Source organism: Hibiscus syriacus, unplaced genomic scaffold, assembly GCF_006381635.1.
Source record: "Hibiscus syriacus cultivar Baekdansim isolate YM2019G1 unplaced genomic scaffold, ASM638163v2 tig00111022_pilon, whole genome shotgun sequence".
NCBI classification, from domain to species: Eukaryota; Viridiplantae; Streptophyta; class Magnoliopsida; order Malvales; family Malvaceae; genus Hibiscus; species Hibiscus syriacus.
In genome coordinates this window covers 4,212,143-4,226,643 of record NW_024062956.1, presented here as the reverse complement: position 1 = coordinate 4,226,643, position 14,501 = coordinate 4,212,143, and the positions used below count along the sequence as shown (strand labels likewise).

General features: G+C 39.0%; 1 protein-coding gene and 1 pseudogene across 1 annotated transcript in view; one reads left to right on the top strand and one right to left on the bottom strand.

Moving 5' to 3' along the window:
* LOC120150310 (agamous-like MADS-box protein MADS4) overlaps positions 1–14,501 on the bottom strand; it is a 100,649-nt gene that overhangs the window by 13,926 nt on the left and 72,222 nt on the right. The gene's annotated exons all lie outside the window — the stretch shown is intronic.
* On the top strand, positions 11,050–13,601 carry LOC120150505 (annotated as a pseudogene).

Genomic DNA, 14,501 nt, shown 5'->3' with positions numbered 1-14,501 from the left:
ATGTTTAAGTGCTTCGTCACTGAAGTAAATTATGGCATATGGAGAGTGTACAATTTCCTCTTAAGGAAAATTTTATTGTGCAACGATGTGGCCTCATACAATTTGGTGAGATGATCTCATATCTCCTTTGTTGTCTTCTTCTCCTCGATGCTTCACAATATTTCATTTGCTAATGCTAGATGAAAGTTTGTCATAGCATTCCCGTCCATCTCGATCCATTTTTTGTCATATGTGAAATCTATCGGCCTTTCACTGATAGGTGCTAGACAACCGTTTTTTCTCAGGATGACCTTCATCTTCAATTTCCACAATGAGAAATTTCTCCCATTGAATTTTTCAATATCAAATTTCATTGTCATAGCTTCTTGATAACTATGTAAAAGGCCATATTTTTCGACATTTTAACTTAAGTTATTGAATGTCTAAAGGCTCATTTAGGATCATGTAGAGGCATTTATAAGCATTTAGTTGCATGTGGTGGATTTCGGTTTGCTGTGGCATTTTATTTTTACAGCAGTGCTGCCTTATGGGAAAGGTACTTGTCTGATGAAGTGTATGTATTGAGAGCAAGGAAAAGAGGAAAGAAAATGTCGTGACATAAGGAGATTGCTGAGTAAAATGAATTTTCCAAGTTCAACTGGCATTTCATAAGTGCTTAAAGTGCGAGAAGATATTTTTGAAGCCATCTGTGTCCAATTGTCCGAGAGCTCTGCCCGAGAAATCCACCTCGGAGATCTGCCTGGAGGGACCGGCACTGCAACCGCCGATTCTACTGATGACTCTACCTGACCCTGCAGATCCTATCTATCCTTGGACGCTAGCAACGGGATTATACCGGTCACTCATGCCAGCTACCCAAGTTGTATCATCACCTATCTTGCCCGACTCCCAAGCAATTTAACCATGGGTTGGGAAAATTAACTCTTAGTTCAAAGGTTAATTTTCCCCCTATAAATAAAGGATGAAGCCATATGGAAGAACACTTTGGTTCCACCCAGATTTGAGCTTAAAAAGTTAGAGAGATAATGTATCATCTTTCTCTGGCAATCCTACTTGCCGTGGCATTTCTCCTTGACAAGCCGGAGGGAGTGACGTCCTGAGCATTCGAGAGGAGCTAGTTCGCTAGGAGCAGTGCTTGGTGGCCAAGGAAAGCATTGGGCAGTGCACATCGAAGGATTTCTCTCCTCCCTTAGTTCTTTGCTTTCATATTTTATTATTGGGTTGTAAGGAACGAATGATACTTGCTTTGTGCTTGTTTATTTTGAACCCCACCATGAGCTAATCCTATTTGGTGGGAGTTCACTTGAATGTTTAAGTTTTTATTTTAATGAATGGTTGTTTTGCTATGCTTTATTCTATTTTGTTTATGAAACGTAAAGCCTAAAGGTTGTAGGAGCTACGAGAGTAGCCTTTTCTTAAGAGGTTCGTTGGGTTCGAGAGAATATCTTGGCAAAATATCCTTAGTATTCAAGAGAAACTAGGGAGGAACCACATAAACAAGGGATTCTAGGTAGTAACTAGGCATAATCCACCTTAGAGAGATAAGGATATGATTTTATTCGACTAAAAGGAGTAGAGCATAGCTGATAGGTTAGATGTTAATGCAGCCACAAAAAGGTATTGTCGAGACATATCCTGTTATCTGGACCAATATGATCACTGTAGGGGCTTACACCAATCAGTTTTGCTAGGGCATCTTCAATCTGTCGAGTCCCTTACTAGCGATAGCATAGGGCACTTCAGTAGACTCTGTTGGGCAGTTTAAGCATAGAAGAAATATCATTCGGAGAAATAGACTTAGATTTTCCTAGTGACTCCCATCGCTCATTCCCATAGTTGCTTGTCGTGTGAGAAAGCTAAAGTCCTATATATATATATTAAATCTAGTACTTGCATTTTATTTTGCCTTGACATTTCCATTTGTTTGCATGCATCACAATTTAATTTGTCACAACATAATCAATTGTTACCACTCTGCCATCATTCCATTTCCACATCAGTCATTCCATTTTGCCATAACATTTTCATTTGTATATAACATCACTAACTTTACTTAGGTGACAAAGTAAAGTTCCTTGACACAAACCTATTTGACTTCTCCAATTCCCTGTGGAGACGATACTCTATTTATCACTTTATTACTTGTTCGATTGTGTATACTTGCACACACATCTGCACTCATTTATAGTACTCATACCGAGCGGATAAGTTTTTGGCGCCGTTGCCGGGGAATTGGCAACTAGAAGTTAAATTGATTTGTCATAGCATTTTTATTTTACTTATTCATATTTTCTTTTCACTTAGCTTTCCTTTTTACTTTCCTTATTTGTTTTTCATTTGTTTCTCTAGGTACATGACCAGAAACAACCCTGAAGAGCCATTAGAACCGATTGATCCTGAAATCGAGAGGCTTTTTTAGGCAAAGAAGACGCGCTCAACGTGTAAACATGTACCAACTCGGAAATCAAAGCATTGGTCATGAGGAGGATCAGAATGTCGGGGCAAATATAAATGCTGAGAATGCAGCCAGGCCTCACGCTATTCGTGATCACTTCAACTCAATCTTAGATGATTTAAATCCTGGAATAGTGGCCCCAGAAATTTAGGCAGCCCACTTCGAGCTCAAACCTGTCATGTTTAATATGTTAAATTCAATAGGACAGTTTGGAGGCATGCCAAATGAAGATGCCAGGCAGCATATTCGTAACTTCTTGGAGGTGTGCGATTCTTTTCGCCAACAAGGGGTGCACGAAGATGTTATGAAATTAAAGATGTTTCCGTACTCTCTGCGTGACCGAGCACGGGCGTGGTTGAGTATCGTTCCAACGGGTTCAATGGAGTCATGGACAGATCTATGCAAAAAAAATTACTGCGGTAAAATCCTCCGAATATGAATACCCAACTGAGGAACGACATTGTTTCCTTCCGTCAGGGTGATGACGAGTCGATGATGTATGAATACTGGGATCGATACAAGGCATTGCTTCGTAAGTGCTCAAACCATGGTTTTCAAGATTGGACACAAGTGGTGATGTTCTACAATGGAGTAAACACACCTACAAGGATGATGCTAGATGCCTCAGCAAATGGGACGTTACTTGACAAATCACCAGCAGAGGCATTTGACATTCTTGATAAGATTGCCACTAATGATTATCAGTTTCCATCCACAAGACTTGGAGTTAGGCGAAAATCTCATAGAGCGTTCGAGCTAGATTCTAAGGATAACGTGTCTGCCCAACTTGCTTCTATTACCAATATGTTGAAGAATTTGCAAAGGCCAAGTGAAGTGAGAGAAGTGAAGGCAGTTTATTCAGCATGTTTATTATGCCACGACAATCACAATGAGAGTGACTGCCCGACTAATCAAGAATCCATCAACTTTGTAGGCAACTTCAATCGAGGCAACAACAACAACCCTTATTCCAACACATATAATCCTGGATGACGTTAACATCCAAAGTTTTCATGGGGAAATCAAGGAAACAACAATGCTCATCAACCAGCTCGGCAGCAGAATTTCAATGACTCTCAGGGTTATCAATCGAATATGATATGGCATAATTCTAACAAGGGAATGTCATCTTCATCAAATCTCAGTTCATTGGAAGCCACAATACAAGATTTCATTGCAACAACAAAGACAATGCTACAAGATCATGCGACCTCCATCAAAAATCAAGGAGCCCTGCTTCAAAGTCATAGTTCATCATTAAGGGCGCTGGAGAGTCATGTTGGTCAAATTACAGCGGTATTACAAGAACGCAGACCAGGACATTTACCAAGTGACACTGAAGTAACCAAACCTCATGGCAAGGAAAACTGTAGTATGCTAACTCTCTGATGTGGTACACAAATTAATGATGAAGACGAGTTTGGGGGAAGATCGAAGGATAATTCACCCCCTATAACCAGACAAGCTGATCAAGAAGTGCAATGAGAAGCACCAGTGAAAGAGGAAAAGGCTGATGAGTCGTCAAGTAAAGAAACTGAGGGGGCAAATGAGAATGTCAAGGCAACTTCTGTTCGCACCCCATCAGTACAGGCAGCCAGACAACTACCTCATTTTCCACAAAGACTAAAGAAACATAACGAGGACATGATCTGGTATATGGAACAAATACCGACATATGCCAAATTTCTCAAAGAGATTGTTACCAAGAAGAGAAAGGTTGAGCAGTATAACACAATTACCACGGCAAAAGAATTTTGCTCTTCCTTAAGCAAGCTGCCACCAAAGAGACATGATCCGAGCAATTTTATCATCCCATGTTCGATATGAGACAAATTTGTTGGGAAGACATTGTGTGACCTTGGCTCAAGTGTAAACTTGATGCCTAAGTCAATTTTCGTAAAGCTTGGGATAGGAAATTCAAGACCCACATCTGTCATTTTGCAATTAGTCGATCGTTCATATGTGCGTCCTGAAGGGCAGATTAAAGATGTCATCGTACGGGTTGACAAATTCATATTTTCCTATCGATTTCTTGATTATGGACTGTGAATTTGATGCCACATCACCCATCATCTTGGGGAGACCCTTCCTAGCTACCGGTCGTATTCTCATCGACTGTGAGAGGGGTGAGCTGACCATGCGAGTGGTCGATCAACAAGTTACTGTGAATGTCTTTCGATCTCTCAAGTACATGGATGATTCTGAAGAATGTCAGAGCATTTTAGAAGTGGATACAGTAATAACAAAAGAAGCAAATCAATTTTGCCAGGATAATTTCATTCAGCTGGGACCTGATGAGGGGATAGTGGAAGACTTAACGGCCAGAGAGCCTAATGATTTTTCATCCGAGGAACAGCAGGCTAGCTTCCTTAAAGCTAGCCCAGGTACGCGTTTTGAACCTCTTAATTTCGAAGAATTTGTTCCTCCCAAGCCCTCATTACAGCATGCTCCTACCCTAGAACTTAAGAATTTGCCACAACATCTTAAATATGCTTATCTGGGTAGTGATGAAACTTTACCTGTGATTATTTCCTTTGCCCTCACTCCTAACCAAGAATCGAGTTTGTTAAGTGTTTTGTCACAGTATAAGAAAACGTTAGGTTGGATGATGGTAGATCTAAAAGGAATAAGTCCAACAATCTGCATGCACAAAATCTTGCTAGAAGAATGTCACGACAAATCCATAGAGCCACAACGAAGATTGAACCCAATCATGAAACATGTTGTGATGAAAGAGATTCTCAAATCTCGATGCTGGAGTAATTTACCCCATTTGGGATAGTTCGTGGGTGAGTCTCGCTCAATATGTGCCCAAGAAGGGATGCATGACTGTGGTGACGAGTGAAGACAATGAGTTGATTCCTACTCGCACGGTCACCGGATGTCGAATATGCATGGACTACCGTAAGCTTAACAAGGCCACCAAGAAGGATCATTTCCCTTTGCCGTTCATCGATAAGATGCTGGATTGACTTACTGGTAAGGCATTTTATTATTTCTTGGACGGTTACTCGGGGTATAACCAGATTTTCATCGCACCAGAAGACCACATTCACGTGCCCCTATGGCACTTATGCCTTCCGAAGAATGCCTTTTGGACTCTGTAATGCCCCAGCAACTTTTCAGTACTGCATGCAAGCCATATTCTCTGACATGGTTGATGACTTTCTTGAAATTTTCATGGATGATTTTTTTTGTTTCTAGGGACAACTTTCAAAAATGCCTCGACAACTTAGCGAAGGTACTGAAGTGGTGCGAGGAGGCTGATCTCGTGCTGAACTAGGAAAAATGCCACTTCATGGTAACAGAAGGCATTGTTCTAAGCCACAAGATTTCTACAAAGGGCATTGAGGTAGACAAGGCCAAAATCGAGGTGATCGAAAAGGTACCCCCGCCAAACTCTGTCAAGGGCATTTGGAGTTTCCTTGGACATGTTGGATTTTATCGAAGATTCATCAAGGACTTCTCTATAATATCCAAGCCCTTGTGCACCCTGCTGCAATAAAACCAACCATTTGTGATCGATCAAAAATGCCATGGCACATTTAAAGAGATGAAACAAAGGCTTATCTCTGCACCAATCGTAGTTCCCCCAGATTGGAAGATACCGTTTGAATTAATGTACGACGCAAGTGATTTTGCCGTGGGAGTTGTGCTTGGGCAACGTAGAGGTAAAATTTTTTATGTGATTTATTATGCTAGTCGTACTTTAAATGATGCACAATTGAATTACACGACCACTGAGAAAGAATTACTTGCCTTGGTATTTGCATTTGACAAGTTTAGGCCTTACTTGATAGGCACAAAGGTCATAGTTCACACCAATCACTCCGCTATAAAATATTTAGTGAACAAGAAAGATGTCAAGCCTAGACTGATTAGATGGATATTACTCTTGCAAGAATTCGACTTAGAGGTAGTTGATAGGAAATGTACTAAAAATCTGGTTGCAGACCATTTATATAGGCTAGAAAGCATTTCAGAATACCATGACATTGTTGATATTAAAGAAGAATTCCCTAACGAGAAAATTTTATATGCCACGATAATTCTGTGGTACGCTGACCTCGTTAATTTTCTTGTTAGTGGTGTTTTTCTTTACGAACTAAATAGCCAGGGCAAGAAGAAGTTTCAGCATGATTCCAAGTTCTATTTTTGGGATGAGTCGTACTTGTTCAAGCAATGTGCCGATCAAATAATTAGACGGTGTGTCCCTGAAGAGGAGCAATGCAATATCTTATACCATTGCCACATCGCAACCTGTGGAGGACATTTTGGAGGTTCAAGGACTACTACAAAGGTCCTCCAATCGGGATTTTATTAGCCATCGCTATTTAAATATGCCCACGAATTTTGCAAAGCGTGCGGCAGATGCCAGCACACTGGAAACATTTCCAGACGACATGAAATGCCGCTACAAAATATTTTGGAGATAGAGTTATTCGACGTTTGGGGCATTGATTTTATGGGACCATTCCCATATTCCTTTGGAGATTTATACATCTTGCTTGCGGTGGACTATGTATCTAAGTGGGTTGAAGCGATTGCCACACCAAGGAATGACTCAAAGACGATGCTCAAGTTCTTTCACAAGAACCTATTCACTCGATTTGGAGTACCAAGGGCCATTATCAGTGACGAGGGCACCCATTTTGACAATAGGTTAATTGTCAAAGCATTACAGAAATACGGAGTGCGACATAAGATTGCCACGGTATATCACCCACAGACTAATGGGAAGCTGAAGTTTCCAACCGAGAAGTCAAGCAAATACTTGAGAAGGTGGTGAACCCTCGCAGGAAAGACTGGTCCCCAAAACTTGATGAAGCTCTCTGGGTCTATAGGACGTCATTCAAAACACCAATGGGAATGTCACCTTTCAACATGGAATATGGAAAAGCTTGCCACCTCCCAGTTGAACTAGAACACAAGGCATACTGGGCAATCAAGAAGATAAACTTTGACGCGTAACTCGCTGGGGAAAAAAGATTACTCGATTTAAATAAAATGGAGGAGTTTCGAGCACAAGCATATGAAAATGCCAAGCTCTACAAGGAAAAGACTAAGAAGTGGCATGACAAAATGTTTTTGCCTCGGCATTTTCATGAGGGCCAGAAAGTACTACTGTTTAACTCTAGGCTCAAACTCTTCCCAGGCAAATTGAAGTCACGGTGGTCGGGACCATTTGAAGTCCACCATGTTTACCTGTACGACGCTGTTGATATCAAGAACATAGATGATGGGTCCATTTTTAAAGTCAATGGTCAGCGCCTGAAGGTTTACCAATGAATTCCACCTATGTGTGACAAGTCGGCACTTCTCTTGCATGACGTTGATACGGGTTCAACATCTTAAGGATGTCATGACATTTTAAATTTACTCCTGTGCATAAATAATTTTTACATTACCATTATTTTAGTCCTTCTTATTTTTAATTAATTTTTTTTTTATTTTATTTTTGCAAGGGCCTTCCCACATGACCAGCATGTGAAGAGTATGGAGAAAGCTTATAAAAATTTGGGCGGCAAAAGTGAATAGTAAAAGGAGGGAAATTGTTTTTTCACTTTTACTTAGGATTAAAATTTTTCACTTTTGTTTTTTGTTTCCTTCCCGCCTAGACCCCATTATTTCACTTTTTTATCCCCCACAAAATATTATTTTTGTTCTTATCCTCTCATTTTTTTTTCTTCTCTTTAACTTTTTCTTCTTTCTCTTTCATCTTCTTCTTCTTCTTCCCTTCTTTACCGAAACCACCATAACTGTCGCAAGATCCAATCTTTTTCAACTCTTATTTGTTTTCTCTGTGAACAATGGTCTATTCTCGTCCTCCTGCGCCAGCTTCATCACCACGAAAATTGTCGCGTCTTTTTTGAGTTGGGGTTTATCTTCTTTAAGGAGGAAGATATTGCCTTAGGGAGTGAGGTTATCGACATTGTCACCAAACATAAGTGGCAAAAATTTGCCAAGCTTCCCGCCGCCAACAACGCCACCTTAGTAAAGGAGTTTTAATCCAACATCACTGAGCCATGACGGTTCATGGTATTTCTATTCGTTTTACTCCTTCTACCATTAATCGCTACTTTAAACTGCAGGGTACTAAAGACCACCATACCCTTTTTGCATAAGAAGCTGACAATGAAACATACCAAGGCATCCTAGAAGATCTCTATCTTCCTGACACCCAATGGAACAATCAGCAAATGAGCCGCAAGACCGTTGACCGGGAGAGGCTGCTCCCGCAGGTGAAGTTGTGGAACTATGTTATGAAGCACAAACGTTTGCCCACTTCCCACAATACTACTGTGTCCTGCCAGCGAATGCTTTTGCTTCACTCGATCATATTCGGGCGAGCCATTGATGTAAGGGAAATTATAGTGGAATATGCTCATTTGTGCCTAAAGCGACCTGCGAGTGCCTTGGTATTTTCGAATCTCATCACCGCCTTATGCTGAAAGAAGAAGGTTCTTGAAGAAATATTTGATGAGATTTTACCGGGTATTGTTGGAATTACCAAAGCGAAAATCCCTATGTTGTTGGGTTTGAAGGAAGCAAATGGGAAGGAGAAAGAGGCTTCCACATCTCGCGTTTCGCCATCTTCACATGCCAAGGGAAATTCAGATGCCCTAGAGCAGGCGGTCCAGCGTACTCAAGAGCATGTCGGGAAGCTGTTCGACAAACTGATGACATAATTCGCCTATGCCAAACGCCGAGACGAATTTCTCACCAGTGCCTTGATGGAGTTTCTACCGCACACAAACTTCACCATTCATGTCTTCCCTGACATACTCGTGCCACCGAATGAGGATGTCGAGGCATCTGTAGAAATACCTCGTTCTGCCAATGTCGATGCCCCTCAATTGCATGGTGCAAAGAGTCCCTAACCTACGAAACCTGAAGAGCCCGTTGCATCTAAAGAGCTCAATGACCCTGACCATTAAACTTTCCAAATTTTCATTTTAGTCGTTGTCTAAATTTTTGGGGTATTACAAAACTTTAGGGTATTTACAAATTAGTCCTTAGGCTTCAACTATAAATATCCTAGCTCATTTAGCTTCAAAACCATCCCAAAGCATTCTAGCTTTCTTCCAATACTAGAGAATTTAGAGAGTTTATTGAGAGTTGTTTTCTCCTTTTTATCAAGAGAGAATTATCATTGTTTTCTCCTTGGTAGATCGAGAGAAGTTATAATTCCTATTTTCTCATAGTGAAATTCTTCTACCATTGCCCGTGGTTTTTACTCTATATTATTTAGGGATTTTCCACATAAATTTTGTCTATTTTATCTTCATTTTTATTTTCTCAAATTATCAGTTGCGTTTTTACTCTATCCGATAGCCGTTTTCCGCAACACTTCCTAGGTTTGTTCTCTCTTATAAGCATGTAAAGTACTTTTGTGTCATGTAAATTATAGTTCTCAAAATGAATACATATATATTTGTATTGATGTATAAATGAGGTGGTAATTTATTATGGTTAATGCAGTGAAAAAGGAGATGATCATATTGACGATTTATGATCCAATTCGAAAGTTATTGGTTGGTGGGAATTCTTATTAAGAGGAGAATTGAGTTTTGAAAGTGAGAATTGAGAGAGAGAGAGAGAGGGTAAGAGTTTTTTTGTTAAAAAAAAGTTGGTAAAGTACACAAATGGTCCCTTAATTGTTGTTTTGTTGAGTTATTCGACTATTAAAAGTTATAAAACGATTTCTTATTATAGGTCATTGTATTGTTGGGTCCCGAGTATTAAAAGTTACAAAATTGCCATTCAACTATTCATATGTTTCAAACTTATATTTTTCCGTTAAAAAAATTGACGGTTAACTGAACTGGATGTTAAATTGTTGATTAAGATATGATAAAATTTGATCTCATAATTGTTTGAGTTGTATTTTGTGGATCGACTTTCTATTTACATTATGTCATCGAGCCAGTGCTTGAAACATTATATCGTCGAGACAGTGTTTGAAAGCAACGACGGTACCTGTAGACATCATTAAAATATAATTTTATCATATCCCAATCAACAGGTTAACGTTCAGCTCAAACAACTGTTATATTTTTAACGACAAATGACAATTTTGAAATATATAAATACTTAGGTGATTATTTTATAATTTTTAATAGTCGGTGAACTATCTGTATACCTTACCCAAAAGTTAATATTCTCCGAATACTATTATGCTAATAAAAGTTCATATGAGAGTAGTTTACCCTTTATTATACTAAGAAATCACCTTCATATTGATTAAAATAAATAAATCACTTCCATGATCCTTACCGAAGACCGATCGTGGCCGTCCAGTCACAAAAGAATCTGTGAGTTGACTTTAAACTAAAACTCGCTATAATTAGTCTTCTTCTTCTTTTTTCCTTCTCAGCCAAACCAACCACAGTTATGAATTCAAGCGGTCCAAGTCTGAATGCTTTAAGGTTTGTGATTATAATCAATATGATAGTTTATTTATGTCTTAGCTTTAACTTTTATTTATCAATTATACAATAACTGGAGTATGATAACAGAACTTTTCATGGCAACTTGTTTTTCATTTGCATAGATTAAAGAATATCTGATAACGGTCAAGCCTTTGTCTCTAGAATTGGAAACAATGGAGTTATCAAGCTCTCTAGATCTGTTAACGGGCAAGCTCGTCTCCGTTTTAGAAAAGGAAGCCTCCTTGCTGACAGAGGTTGGAGCTGAAATGGATGAAATCAAGCTTGAGCCCAAGGCCATTACAACTTTCCTTGAAGATGTTGACACAAGCCTAGGAGTGGTACCCATCTCTGAAACCGATAAATAATGGGTCGCAAGCGTCAGAGACATTGCCTATGAAGTTGAAGACGTGGTCGACGAATTCATGTTCCACTTCAACAAGCAACAACAATGGAGGGGTAAACTCACCAGGTTTTTCTCGAAGCTTATTCATTTTCCCAAGACTTTATTGTTCAGGCATCAAATAGCTGTCCAGTTACAAGATATCAACAAAAGAATCAAAAGCATTGCAGAGAGAAACCAACGATATCCGATTTCTCGATCAGAATCAAGAAAATCTGATAAGCAAATCCCAGGAGAATATCACCGTAACAACTGGGTGAAGAATCTGAGTGAATCTACTCTCTTTTTTAAAGATGTCGATCTTGTTGGAATCGACAAGGCACAAAATGAGTTACTGGGATGGCTGTTGGATGAAGAGCTTCAAAGGACCGTGATTTCTGTGGTTGGGATGGGCGGTCTAGGTAAAACAACTCTCGTCGCCAACACTTTCAACAAACAAGTTGTCAAGAAACAATTTGATTGTTGTGCTTGGATCACTGTCTCACAACAATATATTGTCACAGAACTATTCAAATGCATCATCAAAGAGCTCTACGGCAAGGCAAAAGAAAAAATTGATCCAGTGATCAACCTAGACTCCATGAGTTATCGAGATTTGGTGGAGGCACTGGTGAACTTCTTGCAGCCAAGGAGGTATCTAATTGTGGTTGATGATGTTTGGAGCACTAATTTATGGCAAGATATCAGCATAGCACTTCCTGCCAATATGAATGGAAGCCGGATCTTGCTTACTACACGGAAGGACGACGTTGCTTCCTTTGAATTTGGAGTTGTAAAACACATCTTTCCTCTTAAACACTTACCGTTTGAAGAGAGTATGACTCTTTTTTGCAAGAAAGCTTTTGTTTGCAAAGGTGGACAATGCCCACCATATCTTGAACCTTCAGCAAGAAAGCTGGTTGCAAAATGTCAAGGCTTGCCATTAGCTATTGTGGCCTTGGGCGGTTTGATGGCTTCCAAGAACTCGATTGCTGAATGGGATGGAGTTTATAACAACTTAAATCGGGAGCTAAGCGAAAATGATGCATATTTTGAAAGGCTCAAGTATATTTCATTGCTTAGCTACCATGATTTGTCTTACACACTTAAACAATGTTTCTTATATTGTTGCATATTCCCAGAAGATTATGAGATTAAACGTAAAAGGCTCATTAGACTTTGGATGGCTGAAGGCTTTATTGAACCGCTAAAAGAAACACTTCCAGAAGATGTTGCAGAGAAATACCTATCCGAGTTGATTTGTAGAGGCTTGCTTCAAGTTGAGAGGAGGAATGAATCAGGGAGGCCCGGAGTATTGAAGATGCACGACATTTTGCGGGAGTTTGTTGTTTCCATATCAAAATCCATAAAGTTTGTTGCCAAATCTGATGGGAAAGAAGAAGTGGAAGACGATGGAATCCGTCGTTGGTCTATTGAAGCAAAGGAGAATGAGATGAAAGCTGCAAGCGAGATTGCACTATCTCGGGTTCGTTCATTATTTGTTTTTGCTGTTGAAGAAACCTCTAAATCTTCCTTCAATAGACTGCCCTCTGGTTTTAAATTGATGAGAGTGTTGGATTTGGAAGACATTCCAATCGAGGAATTCCCAGATGAATTGATGAATTTATTCAATTTGAGATATCTTAACCTGACAAGAACTAGAGTGAAAGAGCTTCCGAAGTCCATCGGCAAGCTTTACAATTTACAGTCTCTAATTATGAAGGAGACTCAAATCAAAGAGCTTCCTCCAGGAATTGTGAAGTTGAAAAATCTTCGATTCCTTGTTGCTTATGGTTTCAATGTAAACCCAATGGCATTTGATTATGTTTTTGGCCCAGTAGTTCCATCCAACATTTGTTTGCTAAGCAACTTACAAGTTTTGACCACTGTGGAAGCAAAAGGCGATTTCATCAAACAACACAGCACGATGGTACAATTGAGAAAGATTCAAGTTGCCAATGTGAAGGAAGCTGATGAGAAATATTTATGCTCAGCCATAGCAAAAATGACACATCTTCAATCCTTATGGGTGAAATCATGTAACGAAGATGAGCAAGTGAAGATGGACGCTCTTGAATCTGCTCCCCCTGACCTTTGGGTACTTTTATTAGTCGGGAAACTGGAGAAGGTACCACACTGGTTTAACTCGCTCGACAACCTCACAAGTTTGGCATTACGTTGGTCTAGATTGAGAGATGATTTTCTCCCTCACATCCAAGCATTGCCTAATCTTTTACATCTCGAACTACTAAATGCATACGAGGGAGAGCGATTAGACTTCCTTGAAGGATTCCAAAAGCTTAAGGTTTTAGCAATTGTGAAATACCCTCTGTAGACACCCATTTTTTTTTTGTCAAAGATAAAAAAATATTATTAAATTATTATTATTATTATTATTATTATTATTATTATTATTATTAGTATTATTAAGTGTATTTATATTTTTGTGCAGGCCAAATGTGGTCCAATTATAAGCAACCCAACAGACCCAGATCAATAACAGTACCAAGCCTCTCTACCGACGAGTCACTAAGGCTAGTCATCTCTGAGCAAGTTGAAACATCATCATCACCATGTCGGCCACTGAACAGCAAAAACAAACAAATAATATCAGCAAAGTCAAAAGCATATCACCTAAATCATACCTAACATGTCAATATCCTACCAAAAACGAAAAAAATGCAGATGCATCCATTAAGATTAGGTGGAGATATCAACCATAAAATAGGCAGAGGATTAGAGAGAAAAAAAAGGGGAGATATCAGAGAGCATTCGAATAAAAAAAAAAGATTGAAAGAGGGATTGGGGAAAATCCTGGCAAACGACACACTGTAAACTCTATATTCAAGCAATAACAAGGGTATCAATTATTTACTATTTTTCCTATTATTTTCATCATTTTTAATGCATTTTTCTTTTGATTTGTTCACCTTGCATGTTCAATTAGGTTGAGTAAAATTTCTTTTTGATTCTCTTAGGGTATGGAAATATATATATATATTAAAAAAACCAACATAGATATACATTTTTATTGTTTTCGAATATAACTTAGTTGCCCACAAATAACAGAAAATAATATGAAAAATAATTAGAGAGGGGAGAGTACAAGAAAAAAAAAAGAAAAAACTGTGAGAAAATACTGAAAAAAATCCATTCGAAAAGCTTACCTTAAATCGAAAAGAAAAAAAAAACCCCGAAAGAGTAGGGAGTAGGGAGTGTCGTTTAACTCCTCAAC